The sequence below is a fragment of the Pleurodeles waltl genome, chromosome 12, assembly GCF_031143425.1.
Source record: "Pleurodeles waltl isolate 20211129_DDA chromosome 12, aPleWal1.hap1.20221129, whole genome shotgun sequence".
NCBI classification, from domain to species: Eukaryota; Metazoa; Chordata; class Amphibia; order Caudata; family Salamandridae; genus Pleurodeles; species Pleurodeles waltl.
This window is the reverse complement of record NC_090451.1, coordinates 2,367,971-2,380,781: the sequence shown is the minus strand read 5'-3', so window position 1 is coordinate 2,380,781 and position 12,811 is coordinate 2,367,971. Positions and strand designations below refer to the sequence as shown.

The 12,811-nt window shown below is 39.3% G+C and overlaps 3 non-coding genes across 3 annotated transcripts; all 3 read right to left on the bottom strand.

The window, feature by feature from the left end:
• Window positions 1–2,164: 2,164 nt before the first annotated feature.
• TRNAL-AAG (transfer RNA leucine (anticodon AAG)) lies at window positions 2,165–2,246 on the bottom strand. Its single transcript has one exon. It is a non-coding gene; the product is annotated as a tRNA-Leu (tRNA).
• Window positions 2,247–2,751: 505 nt separating this feature from the next.
• TRNAI-GAU (transfer RNA isoleucine (anticodon GAU)) lies at window positions 2,752–2,833 on the bottom strand. The gene has a single exon. It is a non-coding gene; the product is annotated as a tRNA-Ile (tRNA).
• A 5,242-nt stretch (window positions 2,834–8,075) lies between these two features.
• Window positions 8,076–8,157, bottom strand: TRNAS-GCU (transfer RNA serine (anticodon GCU)). The gene has a single exon. It is a non-coding gene; the product is annotated as a tRNA-Ser (tRNA).
• Window positions 8,158–12,811: the final 4,654 nt, after the last annotated feature.

The following is a 12,811-nucleotide window of genomic DNA, read 5'->3' as shown; positions in this document are numbered from 1 at the left end:
TTTTTCTTCCCTCCTCCTATTATTTTTCGCCATCTTCAATTTTATTCTTTTACTAATTTTACATGCCACCCATGATCCAAATAAGCAATCTATAACAATCAATATCCCCTGTATTATTTTAGACAATATCCCATGCCAAATGTTACTAATCTAATTTCCCACTGAAGCAAATCCTTTCCCAACCTTTTTCCAAACACCTGGTTCTTTCAAATCCTTCAAGTCCGTACTATCCCTAGTCAAGTTAGTAAGCATACTTCTAATCTCATTACTATTATCTGGTATGTAAGCGCAACAATTACACCCATTGAGCAATCTACAAACTCTGCCATTTTTCACTAAAAGAATGTCTAAATCAAGCCTGTTTTGAAGTGTCATAGCACCCTCCGCAGCAAGTTCAGTATCCATCAGGAGTATAGCCCCTGAAAAGTTTGTCAGCATGTTATCCTCAATAGTAGACATCTTTTGAATCTTTATGGAGTTCATAATAACTCCCACTGAAGAAATTATCGTCCCAAATATGAGTCCTACTACACCAGCAGCAGTCTCTTTCTTATGTCTAGTACGATGTAATTCAGACAATTTTGGTAACCTTTTCAAATCGTCAAGTTGATATATCTTTGGGAAAACTATCCCCAAATAACATGTCCCATACTATCCCTTTGGAAGACGGTAATAAGCATTAAGTCCACATATATAATAAATCCCGGGGATTGCTGGATCCTGTCCATTTAACATGAACGTCCATTTACTCTGAAACAAAAACACACGCTTACATTCACTCATTCCCACAAACACATTGTCATAGTATGATTTGGTCTTGGATATGCAAAGCTTTCCTACATGTAGTGCGTCTAAAGCTAACTTCCCTTGTTCTCTAATTGCACTATAACCGTCACTACTAGCAAAGGCCCGTTGCTGTAATCCTTTCTCTAGTTTACCCTTCAATGTCCTTCTTCACTCTTCCGTGTGATCTAAAAAGCTTTTCTCTACAGGTGTAAGCAAACATGTCAAATTATTGTGGTGTGCATAAGAGGTACTAATTGTTAATGTCGCCTGAAAGAATCCTTTAACTAACTTTATGCTATAGTACTTAGCTACCCCACTCACATCCTCTATGATAGGCACATTAGAAAACACAAGATCATGATTTGAGTAAAAATATTGAATCTCTTCCTGGTTATAGAATCTTGTTAGTAACAGACTACAACGTATCCCATATGTTAATGACAGTCTATGATAGGTAACCCACTCTAGTACCGAAACAGGAATCTGTGTACACACAAAACAATCTTTTGCATCCATTGTGTCAACATACTCACTCAGCAAGCTATAGAAAACATCAGTGGATAGTTCCCCTTTCGAGTTAGTTCCCTCATGCAAGTATCTTGTATCCAGCTCAAACCTCTCCCAGGCTGTTAGTGCAGTGGTAGTCTCAAGAATTGTAGCATTGTTAGTCCCACTTTTATCTATTAGTGTCATACTCACAACCACAACCCTAATGAATATTTATTACATGAACCTTTTTTGCAAAAGTATTTGGTTCAAGTAAACTTAAAGTGTTGGGATTCAAGCCCACGGCTCCAGAGAGACTGGACCCTAAATCTAGCCAGTTTAGCCTGCTCAGCCACGCTACCTCACATCTACAAGCTCACAACTATAGTAACTTGGCCAAACACTGTGGACACCCGCTGTGGTGACCTGGCTATGCAGGGTAACGCAGCATTCACCGACAGTTGAACGAGTTACAGGTGAAAAGCAAAGTATAATAACTGTCTGCATATAATATATGTCTTTCCTTATTTATTCTTCTTCCCCATTGTATGTTTGCTCTCTGCTTTAGAAATGCGAGCTGTCATCACTGCAAGGAAACGTATCACACAGCGTTCTACTGTTTACACTCACTGAACTTTCAGCATCACAGTGACCCCTCTCGTCGCCTCTATAGTTAGACTTCAAGACAGCTGGTTTGTTTACCGATACAATTATTGTCACCTTAGGTTGTGGTTTTTTAAAATAAGAAGGCTCGGTCCCACTGTCTGGCTACCCTTATATATATACGTCACCACTTTACATAGTCTCACCTCTCGCTATGTGGATCGTAGGTGCAGAAGGCAGAGAGTGAGACACTGATGCAGACAAAATATGTTTGTGAGTTGAAAAATACTGGCAGCGGTGGGATTCGAACCCACGCCTCCAAAGAGACTGGAGCCTTAATCCAGCACCTTAGACCGCTCGGCCACACTACCCTGTGCAAACCTGTTTCTGTAAGCTTTCTGAAGTGAGATGTTCTGTTGTATAGGGGAGTTGGAGAATAAGGGTGTATAGCCTGTGAAGTGATCCTAGGAAAGTCAACGCCAACAGCAGCAGGCACGTGATACATTCAGTAGGTCAGGATTGGCCCCGGGCCATGGGAAGTGTCAGGGAGCGCCAGTCCTGAGAGTCCGTAGGAAGACAACCCTTACATTGGCGTCCCACACGCGCTGCTTCTCTTTCTTTAAGGATAAGGAATCAAACTATCTACGTCCCTCAACTTACCAACCCTCCGCCTCAGGAAAGATTTTGTGATTCATGAGCAGAACCCGGCTGGCGCTGTTTACAGTAATGCCTAAGCACAGTACTCAACTGAGCGGTGTTTCCAAACTGAGCCGTTGTACTGCCGGAAATACCATGGGATATGTCATTTAACTTTCACATAAAATAGGGTTAACCCAGCCCTATCACATACTAAAAACAAAAGACGGAACAATGAACCGACGAGGATGGGATTCGAACCCACGCATGCAGAGCACAACGGATTATCTGTCCATCGTCTTAACCACTCGGCCACCTCGCCTTCAAAACACTATGTTTCAGGAGTACAAAATATGGTAGCCAAAATGTGTTCTATTAGGTGATAGTTGTCTAAACATAATAAAGAGGATATATTTACAGATTGTTATGGTAACTTGTTGTCTTCAGCTTTGCTCATATACGACCTTGTTGTCCATCCCTACTTCAGCTTGAATTTATATGTTAAATGTAATGTAATCATGAAAATTACATTTTCCAAACGTGTTCTATCCATATGTGATGTACTATCACACTACCCTCAAATGAGCTAAGATTGCTTTAATTCAGTTGTACGTGGATTTAAAGTGCAATATCATACAAATATTGTACTGGTATGGCGCTTTCGAGTCTCTAGGTGTCAGTTATTGGTGGTGTGCTTACATGTCAACATTAGGCAGCAAATAGTACACAATTAAGGAAAACTGCCTTCCCATTTAATGTGCATTGTTCTGCAAAAAGTTTTAAGTAGGAGAAAGTAAAACTTAGTTTATAAAACCACCTAAACTGGGAGTATTGCCGCTACAGCTATGACACTTCAGTTTAAAAACGTACGTGAATCAACAAGAAATATTTTTGCGCTAAATAAATTGCTGTCCGACTACTCACGTAATGCATAAAACTGAGGCAGTCGTAATTACAATACATTGAAGTAATATTTTGGTAGTTTTTGTTGACGATGACTCCGCCACAAGCGATCAGATTACTTTTTATTAGTGAAGGCGCGTCAGAGCCTTGATAAGTAAACTTACAAGGAGACACGCCTAGGTCGATGAACCTTTTAGACCAGGTTCGGGGACTTCCCAGTACGAGATGTCTTTTGGCATCACAAATCAATAGATCAATATCACAACAACAATCGCAATAACTAATCAGCATGCTAATCAATAACCTTTAATGAGAGTCAATAAAGTGAACACCCCATGATCTTTCAGTCATGAATAACCACACCAATTTAGTTAAGTGTTAGGATATTTATTTCCCTACTGGTTACAATCTAAAGTCATTTCTGTTAATCTCATCAGCAATTCATCTCATTAGTAACTCTTCAGATTTGCAATTAGAAACGCAATTAATCAATGCATAGAGAATATTCACTCAGTATTAACACATAATTATTAAGAAGCAACTTAGCAAAGTCTCAGTAGTGCATGGTTCAACAAAGCAAGAACTCAATCATTTGTCTATTTGCGTCAGATTTTAGTGAACACCTTAAATAACCTCATATTAGCATCAGCATGTTGGGCTTCATGCAAAACAATTTAGCAAACACAAATTTGGAAAACATCTAACTATGGCCTCTATCAAAGAGCAGTTGGTACCTAGAAAGAAAAGGCAAACAGACAATTACAATTTTCATCAGATAGTTACCCATCCAAAGGATCAGCAAACAGCGTCAGTCTTCGTCCTCGGGACATCAGTCGTTTGCATCATCAGCAAAGAAAGGACAGGGCAAAGTATTAGTATGGCATAGCTAAGGAACAAGAACTTCCCTCATATAGAGGAGAAGTAAGTATCAGGTAAGGAATAAGTAAAGGGTGGTTTAGAGTAACAGGGCGAACAAACGGCAAAGTCTCAAACGAAATGGCCTAAATGGCTCAGTAGAATTGCAAAGAATGGCTTGGAGTGGAATGTCCAATAAATGCCTGATTTCTCCTCGGGTCATGTGGTTAAATCAAAACTGTCTAATTTACTCCTAATTCCTCAATGGATAATCATTGGTGCATCGCCATCTCTGTCCAATAATCTTCACCAGAGTTTTACACAAACCACAGTTCTCATGTCGTTGATTGGCCCATGTTATTGATGTTTTCATCGGTTGGAATGTCAGGTAAGAAAAGTTACATTTTACGCTACAGTCAGTAGTTCCATTGTTTTCTCCTACTCCAGGCAGCCTTGCACCTGTTACAAATTACACTGTTGCATTCAGCAAGAATGTCTCCTTGAGCAAGTAGGGTCCCATGAGAAAGAATTTACTACAGCTACACACATCTCTAGCTTTTGGGAAAGTACAGTTTCATGTCCTTCAGGAAAATAGCACATTGCACGTTAGAAAAAGACAGTTTAATATGAGACCAGGCAGCTAGGCACAGACCTTCGATAAACTAAGGCCTACTGCTTAATGAACAAACTCCTAATACATAACTCCAATTTTGATATGTTAATACAAATTAAAAACATTAGTACATAATTAATTCAGCATTAATAACTTTCATTGGTCTTCGTATACATTGGTAGCCACTCCCCGTGGGCACATTTCAAACGTGTGCATTATTTCTACGTTAACACATTTTTTATGCAGCTTCATTACACAATATATTGTAAGCTTTTCATGTTAATATTAATTTTAAAAGACACACTCCAGCAATCCCTCCTCTGATTACTCTTGTCATCACACAAATCTTCCCTACTAATTTGACATACTAAAATTCCCTCATATCAATCTCTTCCCTTCTTGGTTTCCCCTTTGATCTTGCTCTGAATAATTTTTCCCTTTGTTTTTCTTCCCTCCTCCTATTATTTTTCGCCATCTTCAATTTTATTCTTTTACTAATTTTACATGCCACCCATGATCCAAATAAGCAATCTATAACAATCAATATCCCCTGTATTATTTTAGACAATATCCCATGCCAAATGTTACTAATCCAATTTCCCACTGAAGCAAATCCTTTCCCAACCTTTTTCCAAACACCTGGTTCTTTCAAATCCTTCAAGTCCGTACTATCCCTAGTCAAGTTAGTAAGCATACTTCTAATCTCATTACTATTATCTGGTATGTAAGCGCAACAATTACACCCATTGAGCAATCTACAAACTCTGCCATTTTTCACTAAAAGAATGTCTAAAGCAAGCCTGTTTTGAAGAGTCATAGCCCCCTCCGCAGCAAGTTCAGTATCCATCAGGAGTATAGCCCCTGAAAAGTTTGTCAGCATGTTATCCTCAATAGTAGACAACTTTCGAATCTTTATGGAGTTCATAATAACTCCCACTGAAGAAATTATCGTCTCAAATATGTCTCCTACTACACCAGCAGCAGTCTCTTTCTTATGTCTAGTACGATGTAATTCAGACAATTTTGGTAACCTTTTCAAATCGTCAAGTTGATATATCTTTGGGAAAACTATCCCCAAATAACATGTCCCATACTTTCCCTTTGGAAGACTGTAATAAGCATTAAGTCCACATATATAATAAATCCCGGGGATTGCTGGATCCTGTCCATTTAACATGAACGTCCATTTACTCTGAAACAAAAACACACGCTTACATTCACTCATTCCCACAAACACATTGTCATAGTATGATTTGGTCTTGGATATGCAAAGCTTTCCTACATGTAGTGCGTCTAAAGCTAACTTCCCTTGTTCTCTAATTGCACTATAACCGTCACTACTAGCAAAGGCCCGTTGCTGTAATCCTTTCTCTAGTTTACCCTTCAATGCCCTTCTTCTCTCTTCCGTGTGATCTAAAAAGATTTTCTCTACAGGTGTAAGCAAACATGTCAAATTATTGTGGTGTGCATAAGATGTACTAATTGTTAATGTCGCCTGAAAGAATCCTTTAACTAACTTTATGCTATAGTACTTAGCTACCCCACTCACATCCTCTATGATAGGCACATTAGAAAACACAAGATCATGATTGGAGTAAAAATATTGAATCTCTTCCTGGTTATAGAATCTTGTTAGTAACAGACTACAACGTATCCCATATGTTAATGACAGTCTATGATAGGTAACCCCCTCTTGTACCAAAACAGGAATCTGTGTACACACAAAACAATCTTTTGCATCCATTGTGTCAACATACTCACTCAGCAAGCGATAGAAAACATCAGTGGATAGTTCCCCTTTCGAGTTAGTTCCCTCATGCAAGTATCTTGTGTCCAGCTCAAACCTCTCCCAGCCTGTTAGTGCAGTGGTAGTCTCAGGAATTGTAGCATTGTTAGTCCCACTTTTATCCATTAGTGTCATACTCACAACCACGACCCTAATGAATATTTATTACATAAACCTTTTTTGCAAAAGTATTTGGTTCAAGTAAACTTAAAGTGTTGGGATTCAAGCCCACAGCTCCAGAGAGACTGGAGCCTAAATCTAGCCAGTTTAGCCTGCTCAGCCACGCTACCTCACATCTACAAGCTCACAACTATAGTAACTTGGACAAACACTGTGGACACCCGCTGTGGTGACCTGGCTATGCAGGTTAACGCAGCATTCACCGACAGTTGAGCGAGTTACAGGTGAAAAGAAAAGTATAATAACAGTCTGCATATAATATATGTCTTTCCTTATTTATTCTTCTTCCCCATTGTATGTTTGCTCTCTGCTTTAGAAACGCGAGCTGTCATCACTGCAAGGAAACGTATCACACAGCGTTCTACTGTTTACACTCACTGAACTTTCAGCATCACAGTGACCACTCTCGTCGCCTCTATAGTTAGACTTCAAGACAGCTGGTTTGTTTACCGATACAATTCTTGTCACCTTAGGTTGTGGTTTTTTAAAATATGAAGGCTCGGTCCCACTGTCTGGCTCCCCTTATATATATATGTCACCACTTTACATAGTCTCACCTCTCGCAATGTGGATCATAGGTGCAGAAGGCAGAGAGTGAGACACTGATGCAGACAAAATACGTTTGTGAGTTGAAAAATACTGGCAGCGGTGGGATTCGAACCCACGCCTCCAAAAAGACTAGAGCCTTAATCCAGCGCCTTAGACTGCTCGGCCACAATACCCTGTGCAAACCTGTTTCTGTAAGCTTTCTGAAGTGAGATGTTCTGTTGTATAGGGGAGTTGGAGAATAAGGGTGTATGGCCTGTGAAGTGATCCTAGGAAAGTCAACGCCAACAGCAGCAGGCACGTGATACATTCAGTAGGTCAGGATTGGCCCCGGGACATGGGAGGTGTCAGGGAGCGCCAGTCCTGAGAGTCGGTAGGAAGACAACCCTTACATTGGCGTCCCGCATGCGCTGCTTCTCTTTCTTTAAGGATAAGGAATCAAACTATCTACGTCCCTCAACTTACCAACCCTCCGCCTCAGGAAAGATTGTGTTATTCATGAGCAGAACCCGGCTGGCGCTGTTTACAGTAATGCCTAAGCACAGTACTCAACTGAGCGGTGTTTCCAAACTGAGCCGTTGTACTGCCGGAAATACCATGGGATATGTCATTTAACTTTCACATAAAATAGGGTTAACCCAGCCCTACCACATACTAAAAACTAAAGACGGAACAATAAACCGACGAGGATGGGATTCGAACCCACGCATGCAGAGCACAATGGATTAGCAGTACATCGTCTTAACCACTCGGCCACCTCGTCTTCGAAACACTATGTTTCAGGAGTACAAAATATGGTAGCCAAAATGTGTTCTATTAGGTGATAGTTGTCTAAACATAATAAAGAAGATATATTTACAGATTGTTTTGGTAACTTGTTGTCTTCAGCTTTGCTCTATACGACCTTGTTGTCCATCCCTACTTCAGCTTGAATTTATATGTTAAATGTAATGTAATCATGAAAATTACATTTTCCAAACGTGTTCTATCCATATGTGATGTACTATCACACTACCCTCAAATGAGCTAAGATTGCTTTAATTCAGTTGTACGTGGATTTAAAGTGCAATATCATACAAATATTGTACTGGTATGGCGCTTTCGAGTCTGTAGGTGTCAGTTATTGGTGGTGTGCTTACATGTCAACATTAGGCAGCAAATAGTACACAATTAAGGAAAACTGCCTTCCCATTTAATGTGCATTGTTCTGCAAAAAGTTTTAAGTAGGAGAAAGTAAAACTTAGTTTATAAAACCACCTAAACTGGGAGTATTGCCGCTACAGCTATGACACTTCAGTTTAAAAACGTACGTGAATCCACAAGAAATATTTTTGCGCTAAATAAATTGCTGTCCGACTCCTCACGTAATACATAAAACTGAGGCAGTCGTAATCACAATACATTGAAGTAATATTTTGGTAGTTTTTGTTGACGATGACTCCGCAGCAAGTGATCAGATTACTTTTTATTAGTGAAGGCGCGTCAGAGCCTTGATAAGTAAACTTACAAGGAGACACGCCTAGGTCGATGAACCTTTTAGACCAGGTTCGGGGACTTCCCAGTACGAGATGTCTTTTGGCATCACAAATCAATAGATCAATATCTCAACAACAATCGCAATAACTAATCAGCATGCTAATCAATAACCTTTAATGAGAGTCAATAAAGTGAACACCCCATGATCTTTCAGTCATGAATAACCACACCAATTTAGTTAAGTGTTAGGATATTTATTTCCCTACTGGTTACAATCTAAAGTCATTTCTGTTAATCTCATCAGCAATTCATCTCATTAGTAACTCTTCAGATTTGCAATTAGAAACGCAATTAATCAATGCATAGAGAATATTCACTCAGTATTAACACATAATTATTAAGAAGCAACTTAGCAAAGTCTCAGTAGTGCATGGTTCAACAAAGCAAGAACTCAATCATTTGTCTATTTGCGTCAGATTTTAGTGAACACCTTAAATAACCTCATATTAGCATCAGCATGTTGGGCTTCATGCAAAACAATTTAGCAAACACAAATTTGGAAAACATCTAACTATGGCCTCTATCAAAGAGCAGTTGGTACCTAGAAAGAAAAGGCAAAAAGACAATTACAATTTTCATCAGATAGTTACCCATCCAAAGGATCAGCAAACAGCGTCAGTCTTCGTCCTCTGGACATCAGTCGTTTGCATCATCAGCAAAGAAAGGACAGGGCAAAGTACCAGTATGGCATAGCTAAGGAACAAGAACTTCCCTCATATAGAGGAGAAGTAAGTATCAGGTAAGGAATAAGTAAAGGGTGGTTTAGAGTAACAGGGCGAACAAACGGCAAAGTCTCAAACGAAATGGCCTAAATGGCTCAGTAGAATGGCAAAGAATGGCTTGGAGTGGAATGTCCAATTAATGCCTGATTTCTCCTCGGGTCATGTGGTTAAATCAAAACTGTCTAATTTACTCCTAATTCCTCAATGGATAATCATTGGTGCATAGCCATCTCTGTCCAATAATCTTCACCAGAGTTTTATACAAACCACAGTTCTCATGTCGTTGATTGGCCCATGTTATTGACGTTTTCATCGGTTGGAATGTCAGGTGAGAAAAGTTACATTTTACGCTACAGTCAGTAGTTCCATTGTTTTCTCCTACTCCAGGCAGCCTTGCACCTGTTACAAATTACACTGTTGCATTTAGCAAGAATGTCTCCTTGAGCAAGTAGGGTCCCATGAGAAAGAATTTACTACAGCTACACACATCTCTAGCTTTTGGGAAAGTACAGTTTCAAGACCTTCAGGAAAATAGCACATTGTACGTTAGAAAAAGACAGTTTAATATGAGACCAGGCAGCTAGGCACAGACCTTAAATAAACTAAGGCCTACTGATTAATGAACAAACTCCTAATACATAACTCCAATTTTGATATGTTAATACAAATTAAAAACATTAGTACATAATTAATTCAGCATTAATAACTTTCATTAGTCTTCGTATACATTGGTAGCCACTCCCCGTGGGCACATTTCAAACGTGTGCATTATTTCTACGTTAACACATTTTTTATGCAGCTTCATTACACAATATATTGTAAGCTTTTCATGTTAATATTAATTATAAAAGACACACTCCAGCAATCCCTCCTCTGATGACTCTTGTCATCACACAAATCTTCCCTACTAATTTTACATACTAAAATTCCCTCATATCAATCTCTTCCCTTCTTGGTTTCCCCTTTGATCTTGCCCTGAATAATTTTTCCCTTTGTTTTTCTTCCCTCCTCCTATTATTTTTCGCCATCTTCAATTTTATTCTTTTACTAATTTTACATGCCACCCATGATCCAAATAAGCAATCTATAACAATCAATATCCCCTGTATTATTTTAGACAATATCCCATGCCAAATGTTACTAATCCAATTTCCCACTGAAGCAAATCCTTTCCCAACCTTTTTCCAAACACCTGGTTCTTTCAAATCCTTCAAGTCCGTACTATCCCTAGTCAAGTTAGTAAGCATACTTCTAATCTCATTACTATTATCTGGTATGTAAGCGCAACAATTACACCCATTGAGCAATCTACAAACTCTGCCATTTTTCACTAAAAGAATGTCTAAAGCAAGCCTGTTTTGAAGAGTCATAGCCCCCTCTGCAGCATGTTCAGTATCCATCAGGAGTATAGCCCCTGAAAAGTTTGTCAGCATGTTATCCTCAATAGTAGACAACTTTTGAATCTTTATGGAGTTCATAATAACTCCCACTGAAGAAATTATCGTCCCAAATATGTCTCCTACTACACCAGCAGCAGTCTCTTTCTTAAGTCTAGTACGATGTAATTCAGACAATTTTGGTAACCTTTTCAAATCGTCAAGTTGATATATCTTTGGGAAAACTATCCCCAAATAACATGTCCCATACTATCCCTTTGGAAGACGGTAATAAGCATTAGGTCCACATATATAATAAATCCCGGGGATTGCTGGATCCTGTCTATTTAACATGAATGTCCATTTACTCTGAAACAAAAACACACGCTTACATTCACTCATTCCCACAAACACATTGTCATAGTATGATTTGGTCTTGGATATGCAAAGCTTTCCTACATGTAGTGCGTCTAAAGCTAACTTCCCTTGTTCTCTAATTGCACTATAACCGTCACTACTAGCAAAGGCCCGTTGCTGTAATCCTTTCTCTAGTTTACCCTTCAATGCCCTTCTTCTCTCTTCCGTGTGATCTAAAAAGCTTTTCTCTACAGGTGTAAGCAAACATGTCAAATTATTGTGGTGTGCATAAGATGTACTAATTGTTAATGTTGCCTGAAAGAATCCTTTAACTAACTTTATGCTATAGTACTTAGCTACCCCACTCACATCCTCTATGATAGGCACATTAGAAAACACAAGATCATGATTTGAGTAAAAATATTGAATCTCTTCCTGGTTATAGAATCTTGTTAGTAACAGACTACAACGTATCCCATATGTTAATGACAGTCTATGATAGGTAACCCCCTCTTGTACAGAAACAGGAATCTGTGTACACACAAAACAATCTTTTGCATCCATTGTGTCAACATACTCACTCAGCAAGCGATAGAATACATCAGTGGATAGCTCCCCTTTCGAGTTAGTTCCCTCATGCAAGTATCTTGTATCCAGCTCAAACCTCTCCCAGGCTGTTAGTGCAGTGGTAGTCTCAGGAATTGTAGCATTGTTAGTCCCACTTTTATCCATTAGTGTCATACTCACAACCACGACCCTAATGAATATTTATTACATGAACCTTTTTTGCAAAAGTATTTGGTTCAAGTAAACTTAAAGTGTTGGGATTCAAGCCCACGGCTCCAGAGAGACTGGAGCCTAAATCTAGCCAGTTTAGCCTGCTCAGCCACGCTACCTCACATCTTCAAGCTCACAACTATAGTAACTTGGCCAAACACTGTGGACACCCGCTGTGGTGACCTGGCTATGCGGGGTAACGCAGCATTCACCGACAGTTGAGCGAGTTACAGGTGAAAAGCAAAGTATAATAACTGTCTTCATATAATATATGTCTTTCCTTATTTATTCTTCTTCCCCATTGTATGTTTGCTCTCTGCTTTAGAAACGCGAGCTGTCATCACTACAAGGAAACGTATCACACAGCGTTCTACTGTTTACACTCACTGAACTTTCAGCATCACAGTGACCCCTCTCGTCGCCTCTATAGTTAGACTTCAAGACAGCTGGTTTGTTTACCGATACAATTCTTGTCACCTTAGGTTGTGGTTTTTTAAAATAAGAAGGCTCGGTCCCACTGTCTGGCTACCCTTATATATATACGTCACCACTTTACATAGTCTTACCTCTCGCTATGTGGATCGTAGGTGCAGAAGGCAGAGAGTGAGACACTGATGCAGACAAAATACGTTTGAGAGTTGAAAAAAGC